The sequence below is a fragment of the Hemiscyllium ocellatum genome, chromosome 5 (assembly GCF_020745735.1).
Source record: "Hemiscyllium ocellatum isolate sHemOce1 chromosome 5, sHemOce1.pat.X.cur, whole genome shotgun sequence".
NCBI lineage: Eukaryota > Metazoa > Chordata > Chondrichthyes > Orectolobiformes > Hemiscylliidae > Hemiscyllium > Hemiscyllium ocellatum.
The window spans coordinates 54,622,488-54,638,587 of record NC_083405.1 but is presented as its reverse complement, the minus strand read 5'-3'; the positions used below and the strand labels follow the sequence as shown (position 1 = coordinate 54,638,587).

Here is a 16,100-nt window from a genome sequence, read left to right as displayed (position 1 = left end):
TGTGGATTCCTTGTGTGAGAGATCTTTTAATGTGGGAATGTATTATACACACAGGTGCCTTGACTGAAGGTAGATTCAGTTCGAGTGGATTATGTCCCAAACTACAGTTACGATTTGTGTTTTTCCCTTTGAAGAACTACAAGGTCAGGAATTAAAAAGCCAATTTTAACTCTAGTGGAGTGCCCATGTGGGACTGCACATTCTAGTTTTCCAGGAGAAAGTAAGGACTGCAGATGCTGGAGATCAGAGTCAAAAAGTGTAGCGCTGGAAAAGCACAGCCAGTCAGGCAGCATCCAAGCAGCAGGAGAGTCGACATTTCAAGCATTAGCTCTTCATCAGGAATGTGGGGGAGGTTATCTAAGGGGACTGAGAGATAAATGGGATGGCGATGGGACTGGGGGAAGATAGCTAGGAATGTGTTAAGTAGATGAAGACGGCGGTTATGGTGAAAGGTTGGAGCCAAAAGTAGAACGTTTAGGTGGGAAGGAAGATGGACAGGTAGGACAGTTCAAGAGGGTGGTGCCAATTTGGAGGGTTGGATGTGTGTTTATCAGGTACCTGTTGTTCTTGAATACACTTGAATGCCTATACAGCATATACATACCCGATAAACACAATCCACCGATTCTTAAACAACAAACCTAAACAAGAAGACACAACAGGCCCAGAGACTCTAGCCACTCTCTCCTACATCAAAGACATCTCTGAGGTGGCTACCAGACTACTTCGACCTCTTCGCATCTTGGTAGCCCACAAACCTATCAACACACAAACAGCTACTGGTGAACCTAAAGGACCCTGTACTAACAACCAGCAAACTGAACGTCATTTACAAAATACCCTGCAAGAACAGCAATATATAATACATCAGAGAGACAGGATACGTGAACACCAACTAGCTACCAAAAGATATGACCAGCTATCACTAGTATCTTTACACACAGACGAAGAAGGGTATCACTTCGACTGGGACTATACATCCATCCTAGGACAGGCTAAACAGAGACAGAGACAGTCACGGGAATTCCTAGAGACCTGTCAATCAAACCAGAACTCCATAAATAAACACATCACTTTGAAACCTATTTACCAACCTCTGAGAAAAAGAACTGGAAATAATATCAACCACATTAAGAGATCAAGAAACACAAATAGAAAGTGAGACAGAACACCAACACTTCAAGGGAAGCTCACTGATGATGTTACCTAGCACGGTGATGAAACATCTGAGAACAAACTTTCTAGCTCAGCGAGTAAACTTACAATCTGAACTGAAAGAACTGATTCAAAGTCAGGATGGTGAGTGGCTTGGAGGGAAACACCGTCATCTGAAGTTCCCATGTATTTGCTGCCATTGTTCTTCTAACTGGAAGTCATTCTGTATATGGAAAGTGCTGCCTAAGGAGCCTTGGTGAACCTCTGCATATGTATATCTGGATATGTGGTCAGAAATTCATTCTAGGTTTAAATAAGGTTGCTTCAGTCTCTGTCATCTGCATGGAACTTCTGGCTACAGATAGAGTTTGTGATGGGGAGAAGGACAATGTATCCTTCCCGAAGCCTTAAAGATCTATTTATCCTCTTGCATGCCAATACATCTTTTAATGATCATAATATGAGCAGGCAATGATTATTCTGAAGATTACTGTACTGTTTTAGAGCACTTATAGTGTGCATAGCAATCAGATAATGAATTGTATTTCATGATACTTGCAATTTATTACTATGTGGGGATTTGTAAATGAGATCATGAACAATGTATGGCCTTAGTTAAAAATCACACAAAACCAGGTTATGGTCGAACAGGTTTATTTGGAAGCACTAGCTTTTGGAGCGCTGTTCCTTCATCAGGTGGTTGTGGAGTATAAGATCATAGGACACAATATTTATGGCAAATGTTTACAGTGTGATATAATTGAAATTATATATTGAAAAAGACCTGGATTGTTTGTTAAACCTTTTAAAATGGGCATGTTGGTTTCAGTTCTTTCATACGTAAATTCCAGAATTGTCTTAAAGTTACGTTCTCAAGTGAACTTTAACAATAGGTGCCATGTTGGCCCAGATAATGCATTGTGCTGTGTGATTTTTAACTTTGCACACTCCAGTCCAACATCAGTATCTCCAAATCAATGTATGGCCTGATTTCTTAACAGCCATTCTCATGTCCTCTCTTAACAGTCATTCATGTATCCTCTCGAGACCTTCAAATTATCTTATCATGATTTCTCAGTAACAAAGGCATCATCAGAACATTTAGATATAGGTATTAACTTGCATGTCATGATTCCTATTTAGACAGTTAAGTACATATTAAACCATAGCTCAGCAGAAGCTCATGAAATTAACAAGAGTCTGAATCAGTTTAATGATTCACTTTAATTCGTGCTCATATTTGTCTGAAGCCTGAGTCTTATTTTAGCCATTTATAATTGTGAAAAATTTATCATGGTATAATTTGGATGCATGAGGTTTTATGTACAATTTTAAATTCAGAAGATCTTATATTACATTGGCACCAAGTCCATATCAAAATATTGTTGCCTAACTGACATTGCTGATTAGCCACAGATTTGGCGATGGCACCACAACTTTTGCCGCATGCATTAATTTTATTAGAAGATTATTTATATGTGCCCACACAATATAGGCAAAACACACTTCACGTGCAGTTCGATATGAACACATTCCACCAATCAGCTATTAACTCACAAAGACACAGGAAAAAATACTTGTACATTGGTTTTCATCAAATGAATTACAGAAAAGGTTGAACTTCAACATTTAAAAAAACTGTTTTAATGAGAATATTGAGATCAGACACTGTACTCATGTTTAATTTAATAGTCAGACATGCAATTATCCACATCCAGATTGTCAATTAATCAAAAGTGACTAGTGGCTAACACTGTTTAGTGGCACTTTGATAACATTTATGATAATCATAACAGAATCATAGAACACTAACTTGTGAAAATTTCATCCTGGCCTGGGAAGCAGATCACAGCCATTTATAAATGCAAATGCTTGCTGTTGTACAAGGCAATCAATAAACTGATAAATAGTGTGGAAAATTTCTGACCACAAACATGAAGTTATACATGACTACCTTTATATAATTTGCTTTTTTTGTTGCCATAGCATGTATAGTGGCTTCAAAATTAAAATTTATTTTGTGTGGCCACCTGATGCCCCTGAAATGAATGAGAACACTTTTGACCCACAGGAGCTCTTAGAAAAACTCTTGAAACCTCACCACTACCTCACTCCCAGTAGGACAGTCAGCAGGAGGGTGATGGAAACAACAAGCTGGATGGCCAGAAGCCAGAAAGTGGTCAATGGGATATCAAGTGGAGCAGCAAAGCAAGTAACCAGAAGGACAGCAAGGAGAGCAACCAGCAGCAAGGTGGGCAGCCAAAGGAAGTGAAGGGCGACCCAGCATAACATGGGCACTGCTTCCAGTTCCACTTCTAGTATAATGTAGGCACAGAATGATGATATAATGACACTGTCAGCCTGTTATAGTGCATTGGCAATAGATATACCAGAAATGATTACATTTTTGTAAAGCTTCCCAACTGAATTGCAACTTGTGAATAATCGTGTATATACAGTCTTGAGTATAAATAGTCACTCTGATATTCTAAATTTGCTGTGTAATGCAAATTGGGCCAATTGAGAGAAGCTTACAGCCTTACCAAATTAGTGTAGACAAAATAATTTTGAAAAATAAATATTATTTCCAGGAAATACTGGTGTTCTAGCTAGCGCAGAGCTCAGACCCAATTGCCAGAAGACCGCTAATGACCATTCTCTAAAGTTGATGATTTCCTCTTATAAGTGGAAGGTATCCATTTTGAAATCTATTATTATATAAATGAAAGTCTTAAAGACATTAGTGTTGAGAACAAAATTAATTTGTTCAATACATAGAAGATTTCAAAAATCTCCCCAATGACAATTTACCCTGAAAGATGGCTAAAAATCAAAAATTGTCATTTATGACTCCCATCCATCTTTGAAAACCTACATTAAATCCCAATGAAACTAACGCAAGGTAATAAAAGAATATCATACGTAATAAATAATAATAGTTTGAAGCTCAGAATGTGTTTTTCAAATGCATCCCAAAACATTCATATTTAAAATCGGGGCAAAATCTTAGCCAAAAAAGGTAAGTGCCAGTTTAGTTGAGTTTTTTTCACTGCAAGGCATAGAGACTTACCTCACTGTTTCTTCCTGAACAGGCCTCATTCAATACCTATCCTGTCCCCAGAATGTTCCCCTCATCTGATTCTAATCCAATTTTGCCATGTGCCAATCCCAGAACAACTTGCCACGTGGAATATTCCAGAATTAATTGGCATCCCTGGCACCAGTGCTATCTTTAAGTACACATTGTGTTATACACCATCAGTTCAGAGTTGCCTTGCACAAGTCCTGACATTTGTCCCCCAAACATAGCAGACAATGGAAAAATGGTCCACTTTTCAGGCGGGATTCTGCTGGTGCTGCAGAGGTGGGATATCTTCATTCCTCAGGACCAGGAGAGGAGGCCACAACATCAGACTATGCTAGCCTGGTCTGAGGTTGCCACCTGGGCCAGTACAGTCTCAGCCTTCTGGAGGAATGCCCAGTATTCTCGGCTTTTCCATTCTGCCTGCACAAGTATCACTATCTTCTCTGATACCTTACACTCCATCTCTATTCCTGTACCCATATCTCATCAAAGCTCAAGCTCAATCACTATCAGTATGCCTAAAACACCTTCCCTTCTTGGTCTCATTGACCCCAATCTCAACACTGCTCACTGCATGCCCTCTACACTGTCTACTCACTTGTTGGAGACAACTGTCTACCTGCACCAATACTAATAGCTGTTCCACCCACTTTCATCTTCCTTAAATCTTCCTCTCGCTCATTCCAAGCGGACAAATAACAGGACAAAAAGAGTCAAGATGGATCATGGAGTGCCTGACGTTCAGCTTATCACCCTTCATGTGTAAAGCATGCAGACTCTGACCACTCTGAGTGGCTAAGTGACTGTGTCCAAATCCATGGTCTGTTATCAGAGACTGTCCTTGACTTACTGTGCCAGGACTTCTGACTGAATACTATCTCCTTTGACTTGACCAAGGACTGTTGACAACCATTGTGGCTTTGTATCTGAACTAAACAGCAATACAGCAGCACTATGAGTTTAGTATTTATAGCTGAGGAATCAAGCACAAAAAGGCAAGGCATGGCAGTATAATGCAAGACAGTGGTATTGCTGGAATCTTTGTAGGCTCATAGTGAGTGAGCACCAGGACAACAAGCCAACAGGCCTGAGATACAGACTGGTTCATTCTATGAACTGAGTGTGTGTCACTGAACAGTATCCTTGCAGCAGCATTACAATGATAGTTGCCATGCAGTCCAAGATGCAGCACTGAAGTACAGAAGCATCCTTAACTTGTTTGAAAGATGTGCCATAAGGATTCATAGAGGCTGACACATGTCAGATACCCATCCATGGATATGAGATGCTTGTGGTCAGTGCCCCTAGATAATTTACTGCCTCAATTTTAACTTCTCATCCAAAGGACAGGACTTCAAGATACATTAGTCACTCAGTACTGTTCAGGAGTATCATCCCAGGCTACAGCATCAAGACCTAAACATGGACTTGAATGTTCAAGCTACTGAGGCAGGGATAAAAACACTAACAGCTGTGCAAAAAGTAAAACAGCATAAAACAATTAATTGTGCATATTATTCATTAGACCCACTTTTATTGATATGTGATATTTCCAACAGCATAGTAACACCTGGGAACAGAAAAAGCCAAGTGCATCAAATTAGTTGTGTTTGTGCATATGTATTGCAAGTGCCACCATTCTGCTCATTCAATGTTTATGTGACAAAATTCAATTAATGCAGGTACTTTGCAATTTTGGATTACTGTTGATTGTGCTCATATGTCACTTACAAGCCCTACTCAGAATAGGGACTAATGGAACAAACTAATTGCAGCAAAGAAGTGGATTTTGTTACTGTTAATGTTAGATGCCATTATGCTGCCTAATGAGGACAAATCAGGCATGATAATGTTGTCACAAACAGATTAAAAAAAAACAACTTTAATACATATCTATGTTTGGGGCAGTTTTATAAAGACATTAAACAGCCAGACAAAAATGGCTATAATCTGGTGATTGGACTTAGCAATAATCCTCTAGACACTTCTCAGATGTCAGACAGACAATCACTGCTTCATGTACACTTGGTAGAATGGGAATGCTCCTGCTATAAACTGTCTCATGTTCTTCGAGTAGAAACCCTACACAATAGAAGTACAAATTATCCCTAACTTCTACGAAGATGTATTAATGAAAATATGCAATCTTTAAGATGGGCTACATGAGCATGTGTATAGGAGAAAAGCAGGTAGGGAAAGAGTTAAATTCTGAGATTTTGAAACGAGATTCAGCTGAACATGCATCAGATCAGATAAGAACATACAGTTAACAATGGGGTGCTGGAGACAAGAGTAATGGGTTAACAAGGTGGGAAAGCATTCATTATGTACAGCCATTTAACAATATTGGAAGAATTCATTGTGTAAGGTCAATTTAACAAGGTGAAAAATATTTATCATGTGAAGCCAGTTAAGGTCAAGAACATTCATTGTGTAACAGCAGATGGCTTAATCTTTACTGTTGATGCTTGCTGATTGTAACGGTCACCCAATCAATATATATGTTGCCTTATCTGGATGCGCCTTCCTGTAAAATGACTGTATAATTCATTAAGAAACTGCAATTCCAGAGAAGACCGAGAATTCATGTCTCTTTACATATGGGTGATCGTTCTCTCTCTCCCTCCAGGCCCCAGAATAAAGATGATGGAAGTAAAACTAAGCTGTGTCTCTGAGCATTTTACTTCAACTGAGGGGGGGGGGGGGGGGAAACGGAATAACAATATTGGCATAGTTGACAGGATCCAAACGAATAGTTACAATCAGAGTGTCAGGCTGCCCGGAACATTGGTGTCTTGAGACGGACAGGACCACAAAGTAAGATTTTAAACCTTCGTCCCTCTTGATATTCCTGTATGCCTGTGTTATTTCAGCAGGGTGGGGTGGAGGTGGTAGCAGGATGACATACAGGCAGTGGGTTATTTACAGAGCACACCTATCAATGGTAAATGTTTCTACCCCTTCACAGAGACTTGGTCACAGGACTGCCACAATGCAGAACCCACCTGTCTTTTAACCATGCAGTTTTAAAATAATAACCAGTTAAGGGGTCAGCAGTATTGATCATTCATCTATTGACAATACCAAAACTTGTAACTCCAGGCTACAATGGAAAAGTCTATAAAAAGCAGTCAACAACCTGTATATGTGTTCTGGTGTGGAGGTCCCAATCTGCGTATTCCAGCAACCTGGTGGGCGGTCCCATCACAGCATGACGATCTTGATCTGAAATGGCAGTTGCATTGGTGATCTTGTCCCAGCGTGGAGGTCTCATTCCAGTATGGAGTCTTCTTCGGTTGTGGCTTCCGGGTATTCCGATATTCATCATTTTAATTGGCTTTCCCCAGACTGAAGTTGATCAAAGTTTAGACGAGAGTGGTGCTGGAAAAGTACAGCAGTTCAGGCAGCATCCGAGGATCAGGAAAATCGATGTTTCGGGCAAAACCCTTCATCCGCCTCTATTCCTGATGAAAGGCTTTTGTCCGAAATGTCAATTTTCCTGCTCTGTGGATGCTGCCTGAACTGCTGTGCTTTTCCAGCACCACCCTAATGTAGACTCTGGTTTCCAGCATCTGCTGTCATTGTTTTTACCTGAAGTTGATCCGAGATGAACTTTGCCTTAATTTTTACTTATTTTCCTTCTTATCTATGACTTATATCATTAATACAGGCACCATGGTAAGGCGACTTATAAAATTTGTCACTGTATCTTTTTGTAAAATACACGTGACAATAAATTGCTATTCTCTTCTATCTGCAAGCGATCAACCAGCTTTCATCAAATCAGCAATTCAGAAGTTACTTTTCAGCAATATCTCTGACTATCTTTGAACAGATTTTATAAGGAGAATAAACTGTCTAGGACTCATGAAGTGCTGGCTAGTCACTCAACCACGCCCACAAAAGAATTCCAGCTTTGGACTTTTGGATTTCATCTTAAAAACAAGGATATTGATAAACTCATATCTCTCTATTTTTTTTTGAATTAAGTTGTTGCAAATGGAACAATCTGTTTATCCTTTAAATTTGATCTCTCCTGTTCAAGGTTTGTATTGCTTGGGTGTCAGTTGCAGTTGTTATGGGGACATTTGCCGAGCTGGGAATTTGGTTTGCAGATATTTCATTCCTTCTCTAGGTAACATCCTCAGTGCTGTGGATCCTCCTGTGAAACGCTGCTGTTATGTGTCAATTGGAGTTTATTTGGTTTTGTTCCCGCTGCTTCCAGTTTGGCTTGTCCTATTATTGTTGTGTTGTCCCAGTCAAATTTGTGGTCCTTGTCATCTGTGTGTAAAGATAATAGGGATAGCTGGTCGTGACATTTACTAGTTAGTTGATGTTCATGAATGTGTGTGTATTTAGGTGGTTGCTATTAAAGTTCAGGATCTGGTCTGTGTGTGGAATTTCTCTGTACTCTTTTGCTGTGCAATCCCCATTCTGTATTCTTTCTACCATGTTCACTGAGCTAGGAATTTGCTTTGCAAACACATAAAAGAGAAGCTGCATTAAGACTCTGTTCAAAAAGGCTACAACAGACTGCAGCACTCCCGAACTGTGAAAAGAACACCTCTGCAAAGTTTTTGCCAAGAACGGTATCCCCGCAACTTCATCTGCAGATGCCTGCCATACAGACAACACACCATAGATATGCCACCACACAACACACTAACCACTCCACCTTATATTAAAAAACATCTCAGAACTGACAGCCAGACTCCTCCAAACACTCGGATTTATGACAGCTCATAAACCGACAATGGTGCTCAGACAACAACTTACCAGAACAAAAGACCCTTTATGCATCATGTGCCAGACAAATTTGATGTACAAGATTCCATGCAGAGACTGCACAAAACACTACATAGGACAAACAGGCAGGCGACTAGCAATCCACATAAATGAACATCAATAGCATTGAGGACATCACCTAGAAAGGGGATGAAACATCTGCAAACTAAATTCCCAGCTCGACGAACATACCCACAACAACTGCATTCTTTCCTGTGTTGGAAAGTACCCTCACCCTGATATCTAAGCATGTGTGAAATTATCCTTACATCTAGTTTAACTTGACAATAGCATTTTTGTGGTCCTTATGAAGTCAGATTCCATCACAAAAGAAAATGGAGGAAAACACCATTACCGTTTAAAAAAGGGAAAAAATTAAACTATAATCTGCTTATGTCTAGGAGGTGATAATGAGGGGAGAAATTTGTCTTAAAACATGCAACAAATCCGCAACAAAATACAGACTTCAAATTCTCAGGAGATTGCTGCATACAAGAAAAGGTGTCGACAGAGTCATGGAGCCATATAGCACAGAAACAAATCTTTTGGTTGACCTCCCCCATATCAACCAAGTTTCCCAAACTAAACGAGTCCCACTTGCCTATGTTTGGCCAGTATTTCTCTAAACTTTTCCTATCCATGTGCCTGTTCAAATATCTTTTAAATGTTGTAACTGTACCTGCATCTACCACTTCCTCTGGCAGTTCATTAAACATATGAACCACCCTCTGTCTAAAAATGTTGCCCCTCAGGTCCCTTTTAAATCTTTCTCCTCTCACCTTAAAAATATGCCCTCTAGTTTTGAACTCTCCTGCCCTAGGGTAAAGAATTTTGCTATTCACCTTATCCATATCCTTCACAATTTTATAAACCTCTATAAGGCCGAAAAGTTATAGTGCAACTGCTTTGATTCACTTTAGTCAGTCCTTTGACTAGTAAAAGTGTGCCAGTGGGGCAGTCATGGCGTGTAAGAAGGGTGGGAACATTAAGACCTTATTAACAAAAATTAAGTTTCTCCAAGGTTCAGTGCATAAGTACATCGGGGCACTAGGAGTCTGTTGAGTACTAGCATGAATGGTGACAGGCTGTTGGACTGTCTGTGCCCTCTCTCTCTGCTGCCCTGTGCAGCTGGGAAGCCAGTAACAGCCACCTCATCCCAACTCCCAAGATCAAGTTCCTCAACAACAAGGTAAGTGTGGGGTACTGAGGGAAGGGTCCTTTTATTTTCAAAGAGTTTTCAGGACTCTGTGATTTTAAGTTGAGTCGGGGGATTGTGGAGGGAGTGGGGAATTGCTGACCACTTCCTTAAACTTTTCTAAACTTGTGCCATGAAGGGTTGCGGTACCTACCTTCCCTATTCTGCTCCCAAACAATATTGCCTGGTGATCTGTATATACATGGTATTCCCTATAGGACTACGGAGAGAGTGTAGGTAAGTGGAGTTGAAATGCCCATCGGCCATGATTAAACTGCAGAGTGGTCTCGATCGGCCGATTGGCCTTGCTTCCACTCCTATGTCTTATGGTCTTATAAGGCCAATTCCCAGCCTATCCAGCATCTCCTTAAAACTCAGCCTCCAGTCCTGGTAACATTTTTGTAAATCTTTCCTGAACCCTCTCCAATTTAATAACATCCTCCCTGTAGCAGGGTGACCAGAACTGTATACCATAGATGCCCTCACCATCTGTACAATTTCAACATGAGATTCTAGCTTCTATGTTTGATGGCCTGAGCAATGAAGTCAGAGAGAAGTGTCATCCCAAGATCTAACAAAGGAGCAATATTTGAGGCCAGATACTTTCTTTGAAAGCAGTTCTTAAACTGCCAATTATAGTGTAAGAGTTGAAGATCAGATTTGTGATCACCTCTTCTACCTATGATAATTAAAGTCACAACTGATGAACTATAGGTGTTCATTCTTTCAATGAGTTAAAAAGAAATCTGAATTGAGTGTGCATTTGCTAGGTAAGAATGTGTCATTTGTGCAAACCTAATTCAGATTATGGTTGTACTTGACATTAAAGGAAATCTTAAGTTTAAAATTCTGCAGTTGCGAGGTTTGAACAGGTTTACTTTCAAAGATTGCATTGAAAGGGTAGTCTAATTAAGAATTTGCTGAAATTGGATTCTCATTAAACGATTAAGCTTAGGTTGTTTAATTTGAAACTATATTTATATAAGTAGACAACTTGTGTGTAACTTGCAATAGAGTGGTTGAGTTCAGCATCTCAAGGAGGTCAATGACCTAAGGAGAGAGATGCTTGTCTACAGACAAATGAAGGCCAAATTTCAACAAAAGACCCATGACATGAAGAACAGATGGTATGAAAAGAGTACAGGAAATCAAGAAACTTGCTGATAGCCGTGGTGTGTTTATATTCTTTAGTAGTTAAGACCCATCTATGCCCCAAGCAGCACAGACTTAGCCCACTTGGAGTGGTGCTCATCAAACACTTCAACTGAGACTCAGTCCCCAACGTAGTCCTCAAACACAAACCACAGCATATTACGTGATACCACCTCATCACAATCCCAGTCCAAAATGAAGCTGAAAGATAACAGATAAAGATGGAATCACCACTTAAATGTGATGGAGAAGCCTCGTGGAATGAATATATAATCTAATCTGTGGACATCCCTGCACCAATGAGACTGCAGCAGTTCCAGAAGGCAGCTCATTATATATTGCTCAAAGGGAACAAGGAATGGGAAATATATGCTGGCTGTGCCAATGACACATCCCATAAATAAATTTTACAATGGTCAGTCATACGGAGTAAATAGGGAAAAGAAAGCTGAAGATTGCAGAAAGACAGCCCTCAACTGATCTGTTGGTAGCACTTATTCTGTAGAACTGTGATGTAATGTATTTCAAGATGGCAAACAAAGCAAGGGAAAACATAATAAATGTTTGAATAGATAAGGCATAGAGGTGCAAAGGGACACTGGAGTGTCTGAAAGTAAAATGACAAGTAAAAAAAGGCCACATGGGATTATTTTCTTTATTGGCATAGGCATAAAATATAAGAATGGGTAGTTTATGGTAGAACTGTGTAAATTTAGGCGACAATTAACATAATGTTTGCAATTTTGTCAACACATTACAGGAAGGATATGACTGCACTGAAGATGGTACATTGGAGCCTTATGAAGATGTTTAAGGAACGTAAAAAAAAAGAAATAGAACATAGAACATTCCTATCCAAGAGTCGCTTAAATGTCCCTAATGTATCTGACTCTACCTCCAACGCTGACAGTGCATTCCACGCACCCACCACTCTCTATGTAAAGATTGTGACATCTCCCATAAAGCTTCCTCCAATCACCTTAAAATTATGCCCCCTCATGATAAGACATTTCCGCCCTGGGGAAAAAAGTCTCTGGCTACATACTGTATCTAGGCCTCCCATCATCTTGTACATCTCTAATAAGTCACCTCTCATCCTTCTTCGCTGTAATGAGAAAAGCCATAGCTCCATCAACCTTTCTTCATAAGACGTGGCCTCCAGTCCAGGCAGCATCCTAGTAAATCTCCTCTGTACCGTCTCTAAAGCTTCCACATCCTTCCTATAATGAGGTGACCAGAACTGAACACAATGCCTGTATTCCAAAGTGAGGTTTAACCAGGGCTTTATGGAGCTGCAGTATAACTGTTTTAAAAAAGGTGTTGGCAAAAGGCAGGTAACTATAGGCCAGTTAGCTTAACATCTGTGGTCAGGAAAATGCTGGAGGCTATCATTAAAGAAGAAATAGTGAGACATCTGGATGGAAAGGTTCCAACAGGCAGATGCAGCATGGATTCAGGAAGGGACGGTCATGTTTGACAAAGTTACTGGAATTCTTTGAGAATGTAACAAGCGCAGTGGATGGAGGGGAACAGGTGGATAATGTATACTTGGATGTCCAGAAGACATTCGATAAGGTGCTGCATAAAAGACTCATCCATAACATAAGAATGCATGGAGTTGAGGGGAATTTACTAGCATGCATAGAAGACTGGTTCACCAAGAGAAAGCAGAGAGTTGGGATAAATGGGTATTTCTCTGGTTGGAGATCAGTGGTGAGCAGGATGCCGCAGGTTTTGATGTTGGGCCTGCAAATGTTCTTTATATATATGTGTGTGATTTGGAAGAGGCGACAGAATGAAACATATCTAAGTTTGCTGAAGACGCTAAATTGAGTGGAAAGACAAATTGTGCAGAGGATGTGGAGGGTCTGCAGAGAGATTTAGATAGGTTAAGCGAGTGGGCAAGGGTCTAGCAAACTGAGTACAATGTTAGTAAATGTGATGTTATCCACTTTGTAAGTAAAATTAGGTTAGAGTATTATTTAAATTGTGAAAGATTGCCGCATGCTATTGTGCAGAGGGACTTAGGAGTGCTCGTACATGAATCACTAAAAGTTGATTTGCAGGTGCAACAGGTAGTCAGGAAGACAAACGGAATATTGATTTTCATTGTGAGAGGGAGTGAATTTAAGAGCAGGGAGGTTCTGCTGCAACTGTACAAGGTGTTGGTGAGACCACACCTGGAGTATTGTGTGCAGCTCTAATCTCCTGCCTTGAGGGAGAATATACTGGCTTTGAAGGCAGTGCAGAGGAGGTTCAACAGGTTGATTCCAGAGATAAGAGGGTTACCCTATGAGGAGAGGTTGAGCTGCCTGGGACAGTATTCGCTAGAATTTAGAAGAATGAGAAGGGATCTTATAGAAACATATAAAGTTATGGAAGGGACAGATAAGATAGAGGCAGGCAAGTTGTTTCCGTTGATGGGTAAGACTAGGACTACGGTACATGGCCTCAAGACTAGGGAAGAGTAGATTTAGGACAGAGGTGAGGAGGAACTGCTTTTCCCAGAGAGTAATGAATCTATGAAATTCTCTGCCCAAGGAAGCGATAGAGGCAGCTTCATTAAATATATTCAAGACACAGCTGCGTCATCTTTTACATGGTAAGGGAATTAAGAGTTATGAAGATAATGCAGGTAGGAGGCGCTAAGACAATGGATAGATCAGCCATGATCTTAACGAATGGTGGAGCAGGCTCAATGGGCCAAATAGCCTACTCCTGCTTCTATTACTATAAAACTACTATGAAACTATGAAAGTCAATCCCCCATTAATGAAAGCCAAATACAACTCAGGTGGCAACTTTGAGGGATTTATGGAGATGGACCCCAAAATCCCTCTGTTCCTCCACACTGCCAAGAATCCTGCCTTTAACCCTGTAATCTGCATTCAATTTTGACCTTCTAAAATAAATCATTTCACACTTTTCCAGGTTGAACTCCATTTACCACTTCTCAGCCCAGCTCTGCATCCTGTCAATGTCCCATTGACCGCCCTCCACACTATCCACAACTCCACCAACCTTTGCGTCATCGGCAAACTTGCTAGTCCACTCTTCCACTTCCTCACCCAAGTCATTTATAAAAAACAGAAAGAGGAGAGGTCCCACAACAAATCCAGCAGAACATCACTGGCCATGAGCTCCAAGGTTCTACTACTACTACTACTACTACTATTACTATCACCCTCTATCTTCTATGGGCCAGCCAATTTTGTATCCAGATAGCCAAATTCCCATGCCTCCCTACTTTCTGAACGAGCCTACCATAGGAAAACCTATCAAATGCCTTGATAAAATCCAAATCCCTCACATCCACTGCTCTACCTTCATCAATGTGTTTTGTCACATCCTCAAAGAATTTATTAAGGCTTATGAGGCATGATCTTAGACTTAGACTTAGACTTAGACTTACAGTGTGGAAACAGGCCCTTCGGCCCAACAAGTCCACACCGACCCGCCGAAGCGCAACCCACCCATACCCCTTACCTAACACTACGGGGAATTTAGCATGGCCAATTCACCTGACCCGCACATCTTTGGACTGTGGGAGGAAACCGGAGCACCCGGAGGAAACCCACGCAGACACGGGGAGAACGTGCAAACTCCACACAGTCAGTCGCCTGAGGCGGGAATTGAACCCAGGTCCCTGGCGCTGTGAGGCAGCAGTGCTAACCACTGTGCCACCGTGTCTGCCCCTCACAAACCTGTGCTCATTATATCTAGTCAAACTCTGCTTCTCTAAATAATCATACATCCTGTCTCTCAGAACCCTCTCCAATAATTTGCCCACCACCGACATAATCTCCAGGGTTATCCCTATTCCCTTTCTTGAACAAGGGAATAACATTTGCCACCTTCAATCATCTGTACTACACCAGGAAGCAAAGATCATCATCAAAGGCACAGCAATCTCTTCCCTCCTTCCCGTCGAAACCTTGGGTATATCCTGTCTGGCCCAGGGGCATATCTAACCTCATGTTTTTTCAAAATTTCCAGCACATCCTCCTTTTTATCAACCTGTTTGAGCGTATCAGCCTGTTTCACGTTGTCCTCACAAATGACAAGGTCCCTCTCACTAGTGAATACTGAAGCAAAAGTATTCATTAAGGACATCCCCTAGCTTTGAGAAAAGTCTGGATATTCGGTGGGTTTACTTTTGGAATAAAGAAGGCAGAGATGAGTTTTAGATGAGGTGCAAGGAGGCTAGACACTGGATTGCAAGGGCCTGCTTCCATCAACAGAGCAACAAATAACAATTTGAGGATTCCTTGGTCCCCGACAGGGGCAGAATCAGGAATACACTGCTTGAAAGGGTGATAGTCACAGAAATCCCCAATACTTTTTAAAAAAATTGAGCTGAAGGTTTATATGGCTAGAGGCTGTGGAAGAGTCTGTTAAGTGTGCAGCAACGCAATGGACTAGATAGCCCCTCTCCATGCAGTTTCTGTTTCACGTTGTCAGCATCCAGTGTGTTTTATTTCTAAGTCATGTTTATAAATCAGCTGCACATGAAATGCCCAACTCTTACCCTGACCCACCTCGCCAGGGAAGGCGACGTCGTTTCTACAGCAACATCCAATCAAGGTCCAACTCGTGCAACAGCATCAATGATCCGACTAGCAGCAGAATCCCCTGCCGGATCTACTGTCACACAAAAAAAATCAAGTAGTAAGAGACATTTTATAAAAGGCGACATTTATCACTGCATTCGTTTCTATTTAGAGTAGT

The 16,100-nt window shown here is 40.9% G+C and overlaps 1 protein-coding gene across 1 annotated transcript in view; it reads right to left on the bottom strand.

Moving 5' to 3' along the window:
• The window catches only part of LOC132816034 (cytoplasmic dynein 1 intermediate chain 1), a 282,803-nt gene that overhangs the window by 266,393 nt on the left and 310 nt on the right, over positions 1 to 16,100 (bottom strand). Inside the window, exon 2 of the mRNA XM_060825446.1 lies at positions 15,911 to 16,016. The gene's annotated coding sequence lies outside the window, so the exon portion shown is untranslated. The remainder of the gene's footprint in view (positions 1 to 15,910; positions 16,017 to 16,100) is intronic.